Raw genomic sequence first — 22,308 nt, 5'->3', positions numbered from 1 at the left:
TTGATGAGTGCATAAAAGAGAGTGTAATCTATTATTAAAAGAGAAAAATATTTACATAGAGCCATGAGAGTCATGAAGGAGAGAGAAGATGAAGGTGACTTGTAATTCCTTTTTAATAATAATATCATAGTCTCATAACAGATAATAATAATATTAATAATATTGAGGAATAAGTCGAGATTGAACTATTAGGATTCATTAATGATAAGTTAATTGATTTTCCTTCAACTTTACTTGATTACCCATTGATTGAAGGTGATTTACTATTTTTGGAAAGTCATACTTGAGATGCTAGACATGACTTTCTATTTTTAGAAAGTCACTCCATAATTGTCAAAAATGGGATTTTATTAAGGAAATTCATCCCTAAGCTACCCATGAGTGGTATTTTTCTTCTAGAGAATAGGGATTCCACATCCCTATTGCATACATCTCCATGCCTTAGTAGATTAAGGACTCCGCGCCCTGATCTACTCTAAAGATATAAGATTCCAGACCTTGATCTTTTTAAATATTCAGGACTTCGCATCGTAAAAATTTTATTATAGATCTAAGACTCCACGTCTTTATCTTTCATGGATTTAGGACTCCCTGTCCTAATTTCCATGGCTTCTCATCTACTCTTCTTTGAAGCTTCACGCTTGACCGTAAGGTACTGATTGTTAGCTCATACCCATATGATAGTTCATTGGTAAGGACTTGTTCCAAGACATGCACACATCACAATCTCATAGTTCAAAGGAATCAATTGAATTCAAATGAATTTCATAATTATATATTCACATTACCAAATATTTTGCATGACTTCCACGGTGATTTATAATTTGAACATCCTTGTTTGTAAATAAACAAGTCCACTGCCACATCCTCCTTAGTACAATATTATGTATATATAATCATACAAATCATATATCATACATAAATCATAATTAACCATATGTTCCACATAATCATGATAATCCATGGATATGTGTCTCAATCCTTAATCATCATCCATTTCATACATCTATGTCCAAACTAGGATACCAAAGAGAAAACATCAACAATATGCACTCAAAGAAAATCAATATCATAAGCACATAGCAACTGTGTGACCTAAACTAGGTCTATAACATACAAGCATATATGTAGGTCTAACATGCATAATATTTATATCACTGCTTCAAAATCACCCTCTCCAAGTGTCATCAAAGTTATCTCACTAAGAATGGACACTACATAGACATAGAGAGATGATTAGGAGAGTGGGTAGGTGAATTTGGATGTTGTTCCTCTGATTGTTTTGCCTTGAATTGACTGTCATTGGAACCTTGCTATGCCTAAAGAAATAGTAAAGGTTCCTCTCTTTTTTTTCTATTTTCTTCTTTCTTTTATTTTATTTTTTTAGACCTGTAGTGATGCAGGAGCATTAAACCAAGCTCATGATGAAGAAATGGAGGGAGCTTGAAAATGTGGTGGATTGGCCACATGTTGAGTTGGAAAATTGATTTTTTCACCTTTAACGGGATTTTAAATACTTAATGTAAATACAAAATTCGAATAAGTTGAAGAGTCTAAGAATGCAAGAGTCGTTTTTGTTGTTGTCTTTTCGAGTTCCCTCAAATAGATAGAAATGGAAGTGAATTGGTTGCAATTATTATGCATAAAAGGAAGCATCGATTTGAGAGGAGGATAGCTTCTTCTCCTACCTCTGAGCCTATATGTTTGGAATGAATAAAGTGGAAGTCATATAATAACATATTTATTTTAAATATGTTCACTCTTATCTCTGGTTCGAATTGTATGTACATTTGATTACATTCCAAAACTCATGTGACCAAATCCTGTAGTGATATGTTCTTGTAAACATTAGATTTCTGAGTTGTGTTTGTTATGCTTGCTTGTTAACATGACCCTCGAATTGTATTTTGTAGCGACTTTGTTCTTTTTGCAAGTGGAATTTGATTTTTTCCAACTGAAATTTGGACCTTCAAATTGAAAGGGAATACTGAATGAAGAGAGGTGGTAGTATATCGTTCTTTGAGCATGGGAAAAGTGCTAATATGGGGGAGAGTCAAGTTGTAGAGAGAGCAAGTTTTTTTTTTCCTTCCAAAATCCAAAAACAGTGTTTCTAGAAGTGCTACGAAAACATTTTGTGGCACCTATAGGTTTTTTAAAAAGGGCTCTATGAAAATATTTTGTAGCGCCTACAACCAACCCTTTTGGGCCGCATTTGAGCTAGTTTTGCCTTCCAGTCTACCCATTTCCAGCAATTTTTGGTATTAGAGCGGGTTTGAGGTAGAGCCACATCTGTGGTAGAGTTTTATTTGACATTGGTGGTGTTGTCTACGACAAAGGGAGATGGAAATGCAAACAGGAAGAGAATGAGGTCATGGAGGGAGAACCATAGCTAATACAAAACTCCAATAAGAGATACATGGGATGCAAGCTCATTAGAATCCATGGAGACTAGTACGTAGTAAAAACTTGAGGTTGGAGATGATAGTGGATTAAAGGAAGAGGCTACAGTAGAAAGAGCAATACCCTTGGATGAAGCTCTGAAAGTTAAATTTTTCAGGTCAGTGTTAAGCTCAAGTTCGAGACCAAAACCTGAGTTGTCTACCTATGATGGCAGTCTGGTAGCCAAATATTTGATGGATTGGATTAGTTAACTAGATAAGTATTTTGGGTATGAGGAGATTGAGAAACATAAGTGAGTGAAATTTTTTGTAACTAGGTTGAAAATCCATGTTGCACTATGGTGAGGCAATGTGCATGCTGAAACATGAAAACAGGGGAAACCATTGATAAGAAGTTAGGACAGGATAATATAAAATATGAAAGGGAAGTTTATGCTGAAATACTATCATCTATCCCTCTGCACTTAGGTGCATAACCTCAAGAAAAGGTTCTTGATAGTTAGAGAGTATACTAAGGAGTTTTATAGTGTGAATTTGAGGGCAGGTTATGTAGAAGACACCCCAGATAAGACAAGAAGGTATATCAATGGATTGAAGCTGGAGACTCGGGATGAAATCAACATGATTTCCTAGGACGATGGAAGAATCATACCAATTTTCCTTGAATCCATAAGAGAAGCTAATTAGGAAGTAGAGTACAAGCAGAGCTCATGGTTTTTCTAGAGGAAAAGGAAAAACAGCTAGAAGAGCGAAGACTTCATCTCAAAAGAATGATTCCAGTAACCCAAAAAAACAACGACAATAAGTGAAAGAAGGTGACTCCAGAGGAGGAAGACCTTACTAGAGTGGCAGAGGTAGAGGAATAGGGAGAGAAACTGTATATTAGTGCTATAAATGTGGGAAGTTGGGTCACATATCTTTTGAGTGTCCTGAGAATGAAAAGGGAGGACAGGGAGATGCATATGTAGCTCAGTCGAAAGTAGCAGAAGCACAGGCACTTGTGGCAGAAAATGCACCAGAGACGGGAGAAGCTTTAATAATGAATAAGGTCTTCTTGAAACCAACCAAGGAGACTGTTGAACTAGCACAAATAAAATCCTTGTTTAGGATTGTCTGCAAGGTCAGAGGAAAATGTTGCAAAGTGGTGATTGACAGTGGAAGCATTGATAATCTAGTTTCTACATAAATGGTGGAAAAAATTGGATTGAAAAGACTTAAGCATCCAACACCATATAAAGTGTCATGGCTACAAAAAGGTCGCCAATTGTTGGTGAGTGAGCAGAGAAAAGTGGAGTTCCAGATATGTCGATATAAGGATAAGGTAGTTTGTGACATTATGCCAATGGATGTCTGCTATTGAAAATGCTGAAAGAAAGTCTCAATTTTGATTTTGCCTTAATCAAATTGGGAACATTCGAATTTCCACATCACTAGACAACTTGGATGCGGTTAACTTGTGTGACATGGCTTGTGTCACCTAGTTTACTCAATAAATTCGAGTTGGAGGAGTTAGAGTTCATTTTTGCATGTTTGATTTCTAATGTGTAGCAATCTGTTGGACACCTAATCCTAAATGGGTTAGTGTGGAAGCTGAATAGACCAAAGCAGTCCAAGAGACCTTGGGATGTGAAACCCAACGGTCACAACAATGTACTATAAATGTATATCAGTTGTTAATAAAAATCGTATTGCATGTTTTATCTTTCATGTCTCTCTTGATGTCCATGTGTGTTTAACATGGTATCAGAGCAGGCGTATTCCTGCCCTGCATAATTAATATGAGCCACTTGTTTTCTGTGGCCTTTCTTACCTGCAAGTCATGTACATTCATATAATTGTCAGTGCTGCTATTATGGATGTAACGTACATTCCAGCAATCTGAAAATAGAGGCCTGGGTATTTTAAGAGTCTGTCAACTCTACAAAACTTGCCTGCCTTCTCAGTCTAACGCTCAGCCTATCGCTCTCCCCATCGGTTCCGCTGGTCACTCTGCGCTAACTGTTCTGACGCCTCTGTCATCAATGCCTCTATCACCACTGCGCTCTGTCCATAAACGCCCCATTTAAAAGTGTTGATCCATCTGCGATTTACCATTATTGGTTGTCCTGACTGCCAAGCGTTTCCTGGTAATTACGTTGTCCTGTTGCAACATAAACCTAATATGCGTTACACCCCCGCCTGTCTTTCCAATGCATCTGCATGAAAGTGAAAGGCTGTCCCTGAACACCTAGTGTAACTTCATCGGAAATATCCGCAGCTGATATAGAGCTTCTTGATACACGCAACTTGTCTATTTCCTTTTCCAACTGCTTCCTTATGAAATCCATGGAGTGAGCTGTGACTTTGTCCACCTTGTTGCAGAGTATTAGTAGTGGAATTTTTGTCTTCACTACAACTGCCCTTGTCAATATATCATAGAGATACTCAGCTGTTGCTCGACTGTTTGCCAAAAAAATCCAAAGTATCAACAACGAACACAATCCCAGCAGCCAGAGATAGAAACTCATCCAGCTTAGTTCTCAATCTTGAATGACCCGACACGTCCACTACATGAACTGGCTTTATATTTCCCTTCTTTGAAGATTCTGAATGCAATACAAAGCAGTCTTCATTTGGATCCATTGAGGTCACAGTCCCTTGGTGTGTCGAACCATCACGCAGCTGATAGAAAAGTACAGTCTTGCCTGCACCACTTAAGCCTGCCAACAAAATAGTATTTGATTTCCGCTGCGCCTTAAGAGTCCTGTGACCTGTGGGTTATGGGGAAACGAGGTGTATCGGTTGTAAGCAGCTCGACCGATATAAGTATTAAAAAAAAAAAATCAAAGTTTTGGGTTCTTTTTCCTGCATTTAGCGCACCGATTTGATTGAAATCTGTGAATTTCTGGCTTGTATGGAAACTCGCCTGTGATTTTATTGTGTTTTTGTCGACTTTTTGAGCGGTCTGGCCCTGGATTGCTCGCTCTGTAATCTTTGGCGGTTTTCTGGAGTCTCGTCGTGGAGAGATTGCAGTGGATCTATGTTTGAGTGGTGATGTACTAAGCGTGGCACAGCGGAAGTGTGGAGATGTGTTGTTCATGCGTGGTATTGAATGGTATCTCTGCGTGGTCATGAATGCATATTAACGCTGTGGTATATATGTTTTTATATGGTGTGTTAATCTTGCACATATCTATTTTCATTTCAATGGTATAAGAAACTTGAATCCACCGCCTGCCTCCTAGAAAATGTTCTGCATATAAAATCGTTTAGTGATGTACTGATGTAGTGTCAAGAGGGGATTGGCAAGAGAATGGGGGTTGGATCGAAATGAGAATTTTCTGATAACATAGATAAAAGATCCTTTCACTCACACGCCGCAACTATAATTTGAGCTGGGATGTATGTATTTTACAGTGATGCTTTTGGTAAAGCTCTTCTCAGGAGAGGTTGACAGAGCCATTTAAGACCGGTAGAGGTCTAACATATGTGATCAAATTAAACCATAATTGTGCATCACGTTTTTCCATATGACAGTTAGTTGTAGAGTTCTAACGTAGATGATGAAATTGAACCCTGAATTATGTATCATTTTTACCCATATGTCAGCTGCTTGTAGCGGTCCAACGTAGATGGTGAAGTTAACACATGAATTGTGCATTATGTAAGTGAGCTGAACTCATTCTTCACTAGCGTGCTGGTTCTACCTTCAGGAGTGCTCGAACTGTTTGTACTTCAACTGCAGATTGTGGAAGACATTCATTTTTTCTTGCAAAGGAGTGTTGTTTATGCATGAAAGAAATCAACCAGAAATGTGGCTTCATCCGTAATCTGCTCAACAACGAATAATACCATTTTTATGGGTATTCTCGGCTATATATTTATATAGAGGCTGGTGTATATTTGTTGTTTGCACTAAAAATATGGTCCGTCAAATGTCTGCTGAAAATTTATTCAATGCCCTGAGCGTTCGTTGGAAAGGTCGTTTCTTTTTGTGATGATTATTGCTCTTAATATGTGCACTGTATGTGCTGGACATTAAGTCTCTATTGCAGAGAAAGAAATCAGTTTTGTATATCGCTCATTGATTTATTTGTGTGCTGACCTGGAGCTGTATTGAATGCATCGAAAACTGTGATTAAAGCTGCCTGAATACGTTATGATGCTGCCTGAAATACGTTGAAGCTGCTGTTTTAAATAAGTTCGTATGAGGCCTGAATGGTATACGATCCAATGGTATGGTGATTGGTTTCAAATACACTTTGAATAGTTCGAATTCCATTTGCAACCGAGATTCTGTGCTTCTGTCCCTATAGTTGGATCCGATTTGATTGCTGGTGCCATTCATATGTTTAATGCTTTGCCGAGGTTGACCGCTGTAAATTACAGTTCAAAGAATGCCCATGACATGGTGTTATAATTATTGAAGTTTTGATAACCATCATTTCTGAAGGAGTACTTGAAGGATCCAAACAAGTTTGCAGTTGTTGCTGCCCCAATTGTGGCATTGTATTTAAAACTCATTATAGTGCATTGATTCCTTGATTCCACTACTGCATAAAGATTTTGGTGAGCTGATTGTAATCTTTTATGTTGCACACTGATCATTTGCTGACATTTATAAAGGATATTGCTGTGTACTGTGAGTAGATATTACTTTTCTGCATTGAGTAGTAATTGTGATCAGTTTTTAAGGTGTAAATCAGACATTGAAGAAAAAATGGCCAGAACCAGTGAAGTATTACAGTTCCTTAAAACTCTGATATTATCTACTGTTGATGACACATTACAAATCAGCATAGGATCTCTCTCTGAAATTCAGACATGTCTACAAAATGCACAGGAAAAGATCGAATTTTTGCAGCTTGAATCTCAGCTACAGCAAGAAGAATTAAAACAGAGAAGTCATTCTGAACATGTTTCTGTTCAGAACACTGAGACTGCAACCCATCAGAAGCAAGTCAATAATGTTACAGTTGATTCAGATTTAGTACCCAATAAAGTAGCAGCTGTACATGCAGATGCAGAAACTCAATCTGCACTCCCCAAGCCCATCATCAGACCTTGGGAACAGCTTGTCCACAACAAGCACAGAACTGGTCTTGGATATGACAAGGACTTGTCCTTTCATATTCCAGACTATGCCAAGCCCATTCAGTTTCAGAGTGCTAGATTCATTCATGATAGTTCACCTACTCCTCATGACAGTTCACCTCCAGCTGTTCCAAATTTTGCCCTTCTTCCACAGCAACAACAACAACAACAGATCGTGAAATGCCAACACTGTGACCGAGTTGGCCATTTGAAAGATCACTGTTTTGATCTTCATCCATGTAAGCATTGTCATAAAACCAGTCATTCTTCACACAGATGCTTCAGAAACAAACGTCCTGCAAGAACAAAGATTCATCTTGGATGGATCGCTTCTTGGCAATGGGCATCGACAGCCAAGAAGATATTCCAAACACATGTCAGAACTTGTTCCAGAATATTGAACAGTCTTGCCGTTGAGTTTCCTCCATCATCTCACCTTGTATCTGACAGGGGGGGAAATGATGGTCATCTACAAGCTTCAAAGTCACATCAAGCGAGCCTGAGCCACAACCTGCCACACCAGTTTCAGAGTTGTAGCCAGCGACAAAGATGCCCCTGAACATGCCTTCAGTTGGCAATCTGGGACACTTCCTCTAGCAGAAGACTTCAGCTTCTTGCCAGTTTCGGAAGTATTCCAGGAACAAAATTGAAAACACTTCCTCTAGCAGAAGACTCCAGCTTCTTGCCAGTTTTGGAAGAGTTCCAGGAATTGCATTAAGCATTCCAGAGTTGTTGGTTATCCTTAAACAATCACAAGTTGAGACTCCCTTTTTAGGTTGAAGTTTTACCTTTTATGCGGGGTGAGACCTCCATTTTATGGTTGAAGGTTTCCCTCTTTAAAACAATAGGATCACTTCCTCTAGCAGAAAATTTCAGTTTCTTGCCAGTTTTGGAAGAGTTCCGGGAACTGCACTAAGCATTCCAGTGTTGGTGGTCATCCTTAAACCACCGCCCTTTATACCAACATTTCATAGAGCACATTCAGTCTAGTGCTGCCATGCATTTTTTGCACATTTTGTATTACAGCGCTCTTCTTGGACTCATACATAACCCTTCGGATTAAGGGGGGGAATGTTGGACACCTAATCCTAAATGGGTTAGTGTGGAAGCTGAATAGACCAAAGCAGTCCAAGAGACCTTGGGATGTGAAACCCAACGGTCACAACAATGTATTATAAATGTATATCAGTTGTTAATAAAAATCGTATTGCATGTTTTATCTTTCATGTCTCTCTCGCTGTCCATGTGTGTTTAACACAATCAAGGTCAATTATCTAAGGTTGTTTTCAGTTAAACTAGTTCCAATTGTTGGAGAAACTAGTGAAAGGTTGGTTAAGGAGTGGGACTTCAGTGAAACTCAATGATCATCCAGTTAACTGATCAATTAGCCCAAAATAGCTAGTTCATGCAGAGAATTCGAGTTACCTAGTTGAGGTGGAGAATCCAAAGTAGTGTAACATCAGTTATAGACTAGTCTTGAATGTACAAGTGTTTCATGCAGTCAGATGGTCAGCCTAAGGAAATTTGAAATTCAATTAGAGGAATTTCTTAAATAGTAGGGGAAATTCGTCAAGGAATAGCGCAAGGAAATAAGAGCTCAAGCTGAGGCAAAATTTGACTAAGTCTAGGTTAGAGGCCTTCCATGAGTAGAGATATAGGTTGTGCACTTGCAGGGTGAGATCAAAATCAAATAAATTGTAATACATTTATACTCATTTGATTAATGCAAGCAAGGATTGGGGTTTTTAGAAGATTCCTTTCCCCAGATAAAAATGCTTGTTGCATGTGTGTTATTTCTTCTTTCATGTCTAAGATCTTTGTTATAAATTGTGAATTAATGTTCACAAAGTAGTATTGTAGGCTTGTGTATCGTGATTTTGATTAAAACTTCATGAGTAGTTGCAAATATGTAGCCTAATTTCTACATTGTATCAAATACAGATTCGCATTAGAGTAGGAAATTTAAATTTTTTTCTCAGAGTAGGAAATTCAATTTTTTTTCTCAGAGGTTAGAATTGAAGATCAGTGTAATAGGATTTCTTCATCGTTGAGAAGATGGCCTTCAATGGACTAACATTAGAGTATGCTTTGGAAGGAACCCAAATTTTGTTGCATGGAAGGACCGCATGGAGGAAATATTGGATGAAAATGAATTTTCTTGAATATGTCAAGACAGATATTCCAAGACCACCAGCACTTGTTGTTCAAGACCTTGCATAGTGGAAGAAAGATGTAGCCAAGGTGTGGAGAATAATATTAGAGGGAGTATAGTATCATATTGTCTCAAATATCCATGGAAATTAAAATTTGTTCGCGATGTGGAAAGAACTGACAGAATTGTTCGAGAAGAGTAGTGAACACAGGAAGTTGGCACTCAAGAATAAACTTTGAAGTATCAAGATGCACAAGAATAAATTATACCGTAGTATCTGATTAGGTTCACATAATGTCATGATGAATTGGGTGGGGTTGGTGTTACTATCCCTCACGATTGCTTGGTAAGCCTAGCCCTTTTGGGCCTTCAAAAAAGCTAGCATATTTATCAATATTTGGTGAATGGGAGGGAGAAACTACCAAATTGGGAGCACTTATGGTCTGATTTGGTACAAGAGGAAATAAGGCAGAATACCAGAGATGGGACTTCATCCAACGGCAATAAAAATTTCAATTGTTTGGAAAGGAAAAGAAAGGAAAAGGGAAGATATACCAATCCAAACCATAATCCAATCAAGGGGAAAAGAAGAAACATTTGTCAAAAATTAAATGCTTCCATTGTCATGAATTTGGGCACTATGCTACGAAGTGTCCACACAAGAAGATAAGCAAGAAGACCTCAAGAGTAGCAGCAGGTGAAGATTTGGCTTCAAAGTTCGAGCTTGCGTTAGGGGAATTTTGAGGTCTAAAATGGGCCTCCTAAAAAAAAAATGTACAACCAAAATACACTTTATAAGAACTAATAACATTCAATATGACGATGTCAACCAGAGGGGATGATTCACCATTTTTGGAGTAAAAAAATAACAATATTAAAAAACAATAAAATAATAAAACTATTTTTTAAACTTATATCCTTAAGTTTTTACTCAAATTTTGAGTGGGAGTACTCGTTGGATGCAAAATTTAATTCCTCATCCAAACAGTACCCATGTTGCATACTTTTGATGGACTTTACTACATGAAAAATGAGAAATAAATGAAAAATGTGATTGCAATAATGTTTTTCATGTTTTTCTCATTTTTCATGTAGCAAGATTCATTGAAAGTATGCAACATGGGTGCTCCTTAGATGAGGAGTCAAATTTTTCATCCAACAAGTGTTTCCACTCAAAATTTTAGTAAACCCATAGGGAGATAAGTTGAAAATACGAGTTGAAAAAATAGCTTTTTATTTTTTCCCTCTAAAATTTGATGATGTAATCTAATATTATTTTTATTATTTTCACTATTATTTTATAATTCCCTTAGGAGGCCCATTTTAGACCTCAAAACTCCCCTAATGAATATACCCTCATTGCATGTATGGCCAGCACAGTGATGGGGAGCATGTTGTACTTGGACTCAAGTGCATCGTTCCACATGATAGGGTGTAGAGGCTTTTTCAGTGACTTCGAAGAAAAATATTTGCAAATGCACATCAAGATCAGGGAGGGCGGAAGACAGTGTGTGATCGGGATTGGTACATTCACCTTGCAGAGGGATTCGGGTTCCCCACTTAGGCTCAAGGATGTCATGTTCATTCCGGGCCTAAAGAAAAATCTTATCTCTATTGCAATTTTAAAAGCACGTGATTATGATGCGATCTTAAGTAAAGGAGAGGAATTCCTGAGACACATAGGCATAGGATAGGTAAAGCAGATTGGGGTTCATGTGAAGAATCTATATAAGCTAGATGTGGAGGATTGTGATGCATTGAGCACAAAGGCGAAGAAAGTGCAATGTCGCGATGTTGGTGAACTTTGGCATAGAATACTTAACCATTTGTTACATGGCGCTTTGAAGATTATGTAGCAGATAACGAAAGGCCTTTCCAAAGGAGCACTTGAGCAGCAGGATGTATGCAAAGGATATACTTTGGGGAAGTATAGAAAATCCACATTCCATGATCAGGACAGTAAAGCACATGCAGTCTTCGAAAGGAGCCACTTTGATGTATGTGGACCTTTCTCTATAGCCTCCACTACCAAGCACAAATATTTTTTCATTTTTATTGATGACGTCTCACACAAGTGTTAGATGTACTTCATGCGGAAGAAGGATGATTCATTCTCCACATTCGTAGAATTCAAGGCATTGGTTGAGAAAGAAGAGGGAAAGAAGGTTAAGGCTCTTGGGAGTGATAATTGAGGTGAGTACATGTCGAATAAATCACTACAAGAAAAAAGGTCATTGGTGAGGGTCATGCTTGTGATAGACCTTTAAGGTCCGTCACCAATGTCTCATATGGTGACAATCTTTAAAAAATGTTGTTGTAAGTGTATATAGTGATGGTCCTTTAAGGTTTGTCACCAAAGCCATTTTCAATGACACTTTTGGTGAGGGTCATTAAAGGTCCGTCACTAATTCTCTCTTTGGTGACACTTTTGGTGAGGGTCATTAAAGGCCCATCACTAATTCTCTCTTTGGTGACACTTCTAGGGACAATATTTTATTGACCCTCACCAATGCTCTTTCTGGTTACTTTTGGTGATGGTCAAAAAATGTTCGTCATCTTTGATCATTCCAATGAGTTTTTGATGATGCTTTATGCCTGTGTGACGGTCTTTTAAAAAACGTTCTTGTAAGTGTATATAGTGATGGTTCTTTACGGTTTGTTAGCAAAGCCATTTTCAATGACACTCTTGGTGAGGGTCGTTAAAGGCCCGTCACTAATTCTCTCTTTGGTGACACTTTTGGTGAGGGTCGTTAAAATCCCATCAATAATTCTCTCTTTGGTGACACTTCTAGTGACGATCTTTTATTCGCCCTCACCAATGCTCTTTTCGGTTACTTTTGGTGATGGTAAAAAAAAAATTGTCATCATTGATCATTCCAATGAGTTTTAGATGATGCTATGTACCTATTAGTATATTTTTTGTCAAAAGATAACGATTTAAGACCATTGTTGTGGAGTCTTTTTCATTATGTGTCCAAGGTTATAGTGGTTATAGTCAGTCAATTTTTTAAGAAGTAATTAGTGTGTATGTTTTCCTTCAAATCATAAGAATATAGTACAAGTTAAGATAGGCATCCATCAGTGACTAACATAAGAAGTGAACATATATAACCATAATAGTCGGCTTAGCTTCCACCCGTTTAAATTATAAATTAAATACAAGATTTAAGATCTTAACCAATTAATTATAATGGCAATGCCAAGACGAGCACCCCTCAGCGACATATGTCTAACCAAAAAATTGTAAGCTTAGCTTCACCTATTTAAAATTATTGATTGAATATGCAGAGAGTTTAGATTTTAATTAATTAATTATGATATTTGCTAAGTGCATTTTTACCTTGTTATGGTAATTGTGCAAATGCCTACTGAAAAAACAAGCTTTATAGTCACTGAATATGGGTCAATGAATATGCTGCCAGTTAACAAAACCATCAACTATGGAAATTCTTTAAAGACAAAAACAGATATTGTTTACTTCATCCCAACAATTCAAATGGGTGTAGTTGATTGCATGACAAAGAAAACAAAGAAAAGAGAAGAAATGCATCCATAAGAGCCTTGTTGTGTGTAAAGCTGCAGTCGCATGAGCTCAAACAGCCACAACATCAAACTAACAACTAACAAAACAAAAAATACAAGTCTAGATAGACTCTGTTATGCCAGCATACTCTACCGTAATCATCTTCAAAATATAGACATCAGGATATGGATCTCTTCACTTACCTGTCGTCTAAATTACTCCCAACTCTTACCACAACTTTAAAACTCCACACTTGATGAAATAATCTCCAACTCGCAGAAATTTGAAGCTTGAAATGAGCTCTGTTTTGACCCAGTGTGAAAACATGAAACTTCATCTAAATCCGGACCATTTGATGAATAAAAAATTGACTATTAGCATAGATAGAAAAGCTGTCACCATATATGCTCTTCAAAGCTTTACATGCATAAAAAATCATTCTATAGTAAAGCAACAAATGAGAAGAAGAAACTTCTAAGTTCTCAAAGAGGGACGATTGAATTAACTTAAGTTCTAAGTTCTTTTAAACGATGCTTATACTCCAGAAGGTTCTGATTAAAATGAGAGCATTTTGACAGCTGACCTACCTTCCAAACTCAAAACCATCTTCACAATGAATGAAACCTTACAAGAGTGAGAAATAAATTATTATAGGGAAACAGTAAAATCACGTACAAAAACACCTCTTAGAAAATCTGCAACCATTAAAAGTTCAGTGTCAAACATTTTACACAGAATATCAAAGAAATTGCTCGTTACATGATTGCTTACATGAATATATAAAAAGTGGCCAAATCTTTGATGAAAAACAAACAGAAAGATATCCCCCAATTTCCTGTGATATGACTACTGTCCTGTGTCTCTCATGTGCCCAAAACTTGTATTCATTCATATTCATCTCAGAATTCAATTAAGCTAGCACGCATGCACACAAGCCTTCAGAACCTAGTGATGGCCTTTATTCACTTTTTTCCTGTAAGATAAAACAAAATACCATACAAATCCTTAAAACAGATGCCAAGAAAACTCAAAGCAAGAGGCAGAAACATCCTTTCTCATCAGCTAAAAAGAGATTTGAGCACTATAGTAATCTGAAATGATTTTGAAAATATAAGTCAGGAAATACCACAGCTGAACGAGAGCGAGATGGACTGTAACTCCTACTACGACTTCTAGGACTTCCACTCTGAACCTGAGAACAAAACGGTTACAGACATTAGGGTATAGATGTCACATATTAATCCCTTGATGAAATTTTAAGCACAACTGTATTAGGCCAGCTTCACACACAACAAATAAATTGTTACTTACCTTGTGCTTAGGTGTCATGGATCTCGACCTGGATTTGTTTCTGCATGAGTACAAAACAGAAACAGGGCAAACTTTGAAGCAAGCTACAAATGATATGCTGAATTTAGTTCCAAAGTATAAGGACTTTTCCCATTCCAACCCTGAGGATGAGTAAAAATCACTTGTATTGAAACAAGTAATCACATGAAACAACTAAACAAGTAAACAAAGGAAGACACTGCAATGAAATCAAAGAAAATACCTGGGCACTGGTTTTGACCGTGGCCTTTGAATTGAACCAGATCGTGACCTGCTCCTCAGAGGTTTGCTAAAACAGAAAATTGGGTCTTGCTTCAAAAAATGTCAAAAGTTCAAAACTGATATATTACAGGATCTAATGCATGTTTTGTATTTTTGCATTTCAACAGCATTTTAACCAAACCTGTGGACTTTTCTTCGACTGGCATTTGGGCTTCGACTTGGTGACCGAGTGCGGCTACGGCTACGAGAAAAACTGCGGCTACGGCTCCTTGACATGCTTCCTTTGGAACCATATTCCTTTACCTGATGCAAAAGCAAGAGAGCATTTGATCTCATTCTTCAAACAAGCACATCAAGAAGTATCCAAATCCAAATGAAATAATATGAAGAATACAACGTTCAAAATATACAGGTACAATGGACATACCACATACAGAGACATTCCAGGAATATAAAATTTCTTAACATAAAGAAACTTCCAAAAAACATAAATAGATAGAAATTTTCAACCTACACGTATATATGACCGAGAAAATGGATTCTTGAATTCTGTGTCATCAAGTTTCCTGATCTGTATATTATCAATAGAAATTTCAACTCAAATAAAAAAACCAAGAAAATGTAGAAAAGGAATAAATCAATCAATATCAAAATTAACTAAGATAAATCAGTTAACATACAGCATATTTCATGTCATCATAATTAGTGTAGTCGACCACTCCAGTTGTACCTGCAAAGTCAGAGTGAAGTCAACTGTTAGCATGTAGCTCCACATAATGATTACAAAAACCACCGAAGAAAGATGGTGACCTTTGAGAAATAACTAGTAACATTGGCAGAGCAAATGTATTTCCACAATTATAATAGTAATTCCACGTTCATTTAAGGAACTGTCCCAATGTTGCACAAACCAGGAGTGTGTTTTTGCGGGAGGGTCGGGAGCAACATTTTCCAAAAACCCTCAAAGAGCGGAGCATCCAGGAGCCTCTCTCTCTCTTTCTCTCTCAATGAAAACATGTATACTTGTACATCAATGAATATAGAAGTGGCATTGATGGTACATTAATGATTTATCTTTCGAGTATCAACCATCTAGAATCTAGATTGTAAGAGTCACAAACAAAGACAAATTTTTAAGCCATATAATAGAAAGTAGACCATTAACTTATGGAATGAAATAGGTTATCTAGCAACTGTCAATCATAGCATAACCAAATAGTTTTGTTTACAAAATAGGCCATCTAAACACCCAAAATATGAAACGTCCAAAACAATAAACTGAAATATCTCCTAAACACCTCTCCTAGAAGATGTGTTCACCAATTGTGAAAGCACACATGTTCCCAAATATTGTAGCTATGGGGCATAGCACCGCCATGGATGTTTCACTACTATTTGAAAAGCAATGTTCCACCATTGCTTCTATTGGGATCCTCATAATATTATCATCCTTCATTCATTTTCTCGTGTAGCCTTTGCCTCTACCTCAATCTTCTAGCGACGTCAACCAACACCACTGAATTTTGATGAAACCAACTAATTCAAGTCTTAAAATATGGTAGAAAAAGCTTAACATGCCCGATCAATGATTTTGGTATGGGTGAAGGGTACATTTTTTGCTAAGGCTATGACAAAGGAGTTCAACAATCAACATCACCAACATATAGGGCTTAATGCTCCTTATTAGATGCCAATCACATACCCTCATAGATGATACAATCCAATGAAATGCCACAATCTCAGCGATCCTAAAAACTACTTATCCTGCTGAATTTTGAATGGGAAATGAACTTCTATTTTCTCCATATGAAGTCCAATGAGGTTGGAACCACTCTCAATTATCCTGAAACAATTAATGGTGATGTTAAAAATTTAAGTAAAAGATAAAAAGAAAAATAAAGGAAATATAACATTAATGACAAATAATTTACTGTTACCATTAGGAAGCATCCATGGAGTGCCTTGGGAGTGCGCTCCTTGGCTCTGGGGACGTCCTTGGTGTTGAGAAATCAATAGAGCAATGAATATGTTAATTCTCTTCAACTTGATAACTGTTTGTGTTACCTTTTTACTTATTAGCTTTGTTCCTTATTATTATAATGTGAGGAACATCAAACAGCTACCAAAACAATAAGAACAGTGACACAGTATATAAGCTGCAATCTAGGGCCAAAACCCCTCCTCTTGAGGGGAAACTCTTAAATCTCTTCTCTTTTTATATATCTTTCAATTGACGAATACCAAGAACTTGTGACTCAGACTAATACCCTCCACGATCAACCACTTGAGATGATGTGCAAACCTTGTACTAGCCAAACTCAGTTAAAGCTCTTCCAATTGCACCAACTCAGCCTCTTGTTACAAGAACTTCGACCTCCTACTACAGATCTGAAATTTCGACTGCTTGGCAACTGTTGTTGCCACACTTGGAAACTTCGATCTTCTTCTTCCCTTTACTTGCCTTTCCTTGTGACTTAGGGCTTGAGAGATACTCTTAGTGACATTCACTTGCCTTCTTTCCTCTCTTCCTTCCAAGATCGAACTAGATGTAACCCTTGCGCAGAAACCCTAGCTTCATCTAGCATGTGAGAGAGAGAACTAGCCCAAACACTTCGTCTTTCTTCGACCTCTTCTTCACATAGAATGAGTGATGAGTGAGTGCTTCTTTGGAGGATGAGTTCCTCTCTTTATAATATATATAGGCCTCTTTAAGGGGTAAACATGGCTGTTCAATTAGGTCGACTTGACAGCGTCTAGGCTGACTTGATCTTGGAGGGTATTCCGACACTTTAAAGACAAAAATATCTTTTCTTTACAAGATACAATGTGCCCATTGGGGTCTTCAATATATGACAATGACTCTTATACCTAGGACAAACCCTAGAAGCACTCAATGGGTGCTTTACCTATAAAATAAAAGAACTTGAGCATGAAAACCATGCTCCAATAATAATAATAATTTCTTTTCATTTTATAATTTACAAGAATACATCTCATACCTATGAAGACCAAACCTAGTTAAACATTTTTCAACACTCCCTCTTAACTAGGCAGGTATTCATAAGAGGTACATGGTCATTCTCAATCTGAAGAGATCTCATAAAAAGAGTCGGATTGGTAACCCATCTGTCTAGCATCATGTTAACCAACATTGTCACATAGCAAGGCCTTGACTAACAGCTCTATCTCTCCACAAGATCAGAGCACAATGCTGGTGAGACCAATGATTTATAGACACCATCATCATTGTCTCTCAAGGTACATACTCCACCCAGGTGTTCATCGAGTATGACCTTCTTTGGACTATTCTTATCTTGGATAGCTAGTCCTCAAAGAATATCGGTCCACGACTACTCTTGTCTTGAATGCCCTACCACATTCTCAAAGAGTATCGAATGCCAAATGGTTACCTAATCCTCCATTCTTTCTTCCCAAGTGAAGACAAGAATGTAGTGTCTATCTCTCCCTCTCAATTAGGGAGGATACATCAACCAAGCCAAGCTTGTCTCTCAAGTACACAAGCTTCTTGTTTGGAAGAGATTTTGTCAATATGTCAGCTACCTGCTCATCAGTGGAGATATATTGTAGTTGCAACACACCATTTTGTACTAGCTCTCAAATATAGTGATACTTGTGTTTATATGCTTTGTCTTTCCATGAAATATTGGGTCTTCAAACAAACGTATACAACTGGTGTTATCACAAAGTATCACTGTAGGGTTCATCGGTCCTTCAAACAGGTCGGATAGCAGCTTCCTCAACCAAACGCTTCTTTGCTTACTTCACAGGCTGCAACATATTCAGCCTCAGCACTACTCAACGCAACTGTGTCTTGTTTCCTGCTCATCCATGAGATCATGGAGGATCCCAAACTGAAACATCCTCCAGTAGTGCTCCTTCCATCTTGTTCACTGCCTCCCCAGTCGGAATTTGTATATCCTATCAAGTGGACATTATTTCTTCTGTCATACTTCAGGCAGTAATGAATGGTTCCTCATAGATATCTCAGAATATGCTTTGCTGCTATCCAATGATCATGCCTTGGCTCCACTTGGAATTGACTGAGAATATTTACTGCAAAACATGTTTGGTCAAGTATTCACCAAGTACATCAGTGAGCAAATTAGTTGTCTATACTTGGAAGGATCCATAGGGCTTGATTCAGAACTCCTTAGTCTCTTCAAGTTTGTGATCATCAGAGTGGTCATAGGTTTGCAGTCCATCATGTCAAACCTCTTCAACATCTTGATCACGTAATTTCCTTGACCTAAATAAACTTCATCAGGTCCTTGCCAGACTTCCAGTCCCAAATAGTAATGCATCAGCCCTAAATCCTTCATGTCAAATTCTGTTGCTAGTTGCTTCTTACATTCTTCAATTTTACCTTCTACACCTATCAAGAGAAGATCATCTACATACAGAAGAATGATTACAAGTTCTCCATCTACAACCTTGATATAAAGGTTCAGATCAGCATAACATTTTGTGAAGCCTATTCTTTGCAGGTATGCATCCATTCTAGCATACCATGCCCTTGGTGCTTGCTTGAGGCCATATAATGCTTTCTTCAATCTGCAAACATATGTCTTCTTGTCTTTAACTTCAAATCCCAAGGGTTGCTCTATATAGACTTCTTCATCTATTGTGCCATTCAGAAATGTAGTCTTGACATCCATTTGATGGATGTTCCATCCCATCGATGCTGCCAAAGAGACTAATGAACGAATCGTCGTATATCTTGTTGTTGGAGCAAATGTCTCTTCGTAGTTGATGCCTTCTTGTTGAGAGAAACCCCTAGCCACAAATCTTGCCTTATACTTATCTATACTTCCATCTACCACATGTTTGATCTTATAGATCCACTTGGAAGTTACCACAGATTTGTCTTCAGGCCTAGGTACAACCTCCCACACTCCATTCTTCATTATAGATTGATACTCTTCATTCATGGCATCTTTCCATTCCTGATGATTGACAGCCTCTTCAAAAGTGGATGGTTCTGCTTCTATTAGTTTTGTCATGTATGCAGCATACCCAAAATATCTTTTGGGTTTCTTGCTTTCCCTAAAAGAGCCTTTCGTTGCCCCATGACCTTCTGCATCAAGTAGTGTAGATTTCAACCAATTAGGTATTCTCCTTGTTTCTGGGATGACATTGGGTTGAATAGGTTCACTATGACCTTCTTCTTCATGGTGAGATTCTTCTACTTCCCTGTCAACTTCTTCCTCGAATACTGGAAGTTCTTCATCATCAGAGTCTACGGGAAGTTCCTTTGATTTCTTGAATGCTATATTTTCATCAAATATGACATCTCGACTGTGAAAATTTGGAATCCCGAATCACTACTGCAACAACTAATTACGGTTCTCCTATTTGTTAATTACTGAAGCAAATTATTTATTGTTTCCTATAGTAAACACTAAAAGGAATGCACTGCAGCCTACACCATTTAAATTATAAGCATAAACAAGAAGCTGAACAGGAAATAAATACAACACATCTACACAATTGTTTTTGGACAAATGTCCCCGGAAAAACCCAATGCGAGAAAATCGATGCAGCAACTGAGGGTTTTATTATTAAGCAGTAGTAATTCTGAATACAATCTTTGGATGCCTTCCTGACAATCCAATTACAGAGAATATCACTGACATAAACATAAGTGAGGTTACCTCACACTATCACTGGAAATCCTGGCTGATCCAGCCACTGAATGAGTTGCCCCTGGCTACCTCTGCATAGTCACTGCATCAGCCCAGCGTCACACCCTCTGGGGACAGCGCCACCCCTTTAGTTGATCAATCTGCTGCTCAGGAAATTCGATTTTCACCTCCCGGACTCACACCCTGGCTTCTGGCTTTTATAATCGATTCCTTCAGCTAATTTTCAAATTCCCTCTTGGCTTCTATGCTGCCTCTGCGTGGCCCTATGTCAGACTCCCTAGCTTTGTGCTGCCTCTGCGTGGCCCTATGTCAGACTCCCTAGCTTTGTGCTGCCACTGCTGGATCTCTCTCTGCCTTCTCTACTGAGTATTCTCCGACTAGAGAAAATCTCCCTTCGAATACTATCCCTGACCCTCTCTACAAAATATCACTATCGAAAATCTCTCTGGCAGTCGAACTTCTGATCTACTCACTGTGTGTTCTCCAAGTGTCCATCAAGCCTCTTCTTATAATCCTCCTATTGATCAATCAACGTCGCAGATTAGATTCTAATCAATCGCTAGGATCATATTGACTTGATCTCTACCTTCTTCTAGAAGTTTCACCCATAGTTTAGATTAATACCCATTAATTATTTTAATTTCCTAAGTTTAGACTTAGGGTCCTGTTGTCGCGCAGATTGACACGACAACGCTCAGACCGGGGGCTGTCACTCTGATCCCCGATCCCTCCGTTTAAGCCTGTCTCCCGCGGCTAAGGGGGGTAGTCCCTGTGAGATGATGAGACCAACTGTCGACCAGTTGGTTGGGAGACACGAGATACGATATAAAAAGCACTCGATGGATTTGATTAATTTAGCAGACCAGTGCCTTAAGAGATCGTGGTTAAAACGATTACTTGTTAAATGATATAAAAATATGGACCATGAACAGTAATCATCTATCATCAGCGAAATCACAATGCTCCTAGGATGACCAAAACGATATCCAGCAATTGAAAATTTTCAAAAAAAGATGAACGCTTTAAACCACCACGAATCATAAACCATTAACCAGATATCAATTTCGCATCTCGGCTTGAAAATTTAGATCCCAGCATGAAAGATATAACACGAAAACCACTGCAACTGGCAAAACTAATTTTTCACAAAATTTTAATATTTTTTTAAAATTTTTTAAATCTTTTTTTTAATTTTTTATTATTTTTTTTATTTTAAATATTAAACAAAACCCAAAAATAAAAAATTCTAAATTAAAGTTAATCTAAAAAACCTAACTAAAAATTTTTATATATATATATATATATATATATATATATATATATATATATATATATTTTTATAAAACAAAATCAAATTTAAAATCTAACTACAAATAAAACTAACCCTAACACATTAAAAATTAAAGAAATCTAAACTAAACAAAATAAAATCTAATTTAAAAATCTAAATCATAAAGCTAAATCTAAACATTTATTGAAATATAAACAAACTATATGAAACCTACATCTACGCTAATATATTACCCTAGACCTACGAATTTGGAATACGACCTGCATAAAAAATAAGTCACGGGCGGAGATATAAATCAAAGGGATGCTGCGTAGAATTTACCTGAGCCAAAAAACGATTACCTGTTCCGGACGTGATCTCAACCCGCTGAAAGATTAAACCCTCGCAAGTATTGATACCATAAATCAAAATCGAAAATGTGATATACGTGATCTGGCCCGGCGTTAGTTGTTTGAAAATTGCGACGGAGGTGAACTCGACGGTTTGACGCAGGTCGATGGTAGATGCAGTGAAACTGTGACTTGGAGGGATTGCCAAAAGGAAAATTTGAGACACGTTGTTATTCTTTCGAATTTTCGTTGTGAATGGAGTGCTCTTCGACAGCGGACGGAGAAGGTGCAGGTGCTTATGGTTGATGGACTTGCAGCGAAAAGATG

The 22,308-nt window shown here is 37.6% G+C and overlaps 2 pseudogenes across 1 annotated transcript in view; both read right to left on the bottom strand.

Annotated features, from left to right (window-relative positions):
• Positions 1–4,555: 4,555 nt before the first annotated feature.
• On the bottom strand, positions 4,556–5,478 carry LOC149184389 (uncharacterized; annotated as a pseudogene).
• Positions 5,479–13,765: 8,287 nt separating this feature from the next.
• Positions 13,766–22,308, bottom strand: part of LOC149184388 (serine/arginine-rich splicing factor SR30-like) — a 298,519-nt pseudogene continuing 289,976 nt past the window's right edge. Inside the window, exons 7-13 of the transcript XR_016257256.1 lie at positions 15,379–15,428; positions 15,213–15,269; positions 14,880–15,001; positions 14,700–14,765; positions 14,459–14,498; positions 14,274–14,339; positions 13,766–14,120 (exon numbers count right to left, since the gene is read on the bottom strand). The product of XR_016257256.1 is annotated as a serine/arginine-rich splicing factor SR30-like (transcript). The remainder of the gene's footprint in view (positions 14,121–14,273; positions 14,340–14,458; positions 14,499–14,699; positions 14,766–14,879; positions 15,002–15,212; positions 15,270–15,378; positions 15,429–22,308) is intronic.

The sequence above is a fragment of the Pinus tabuliformis genome, chromosome 3_2 (assembly GCF_031772625.1).
Source record: "Pinus tabuliformis cultivar Carrire ecotype Pingquan chromosome 3_2, CPIR1, whole genome shotgun sequence".
NCBI classification, from domain to species: Eukaryota; Viridiplantae; Streptophyta; class Pinopsida; order Pinales; family Pinaceae; genus Pinus; species Pinus tabuliformis.
The sequence above is the reverse complement of the archived record's forward strand: the minus strand, read 5'-3'. Positions and strand labels throughout refer to the sequence as shown.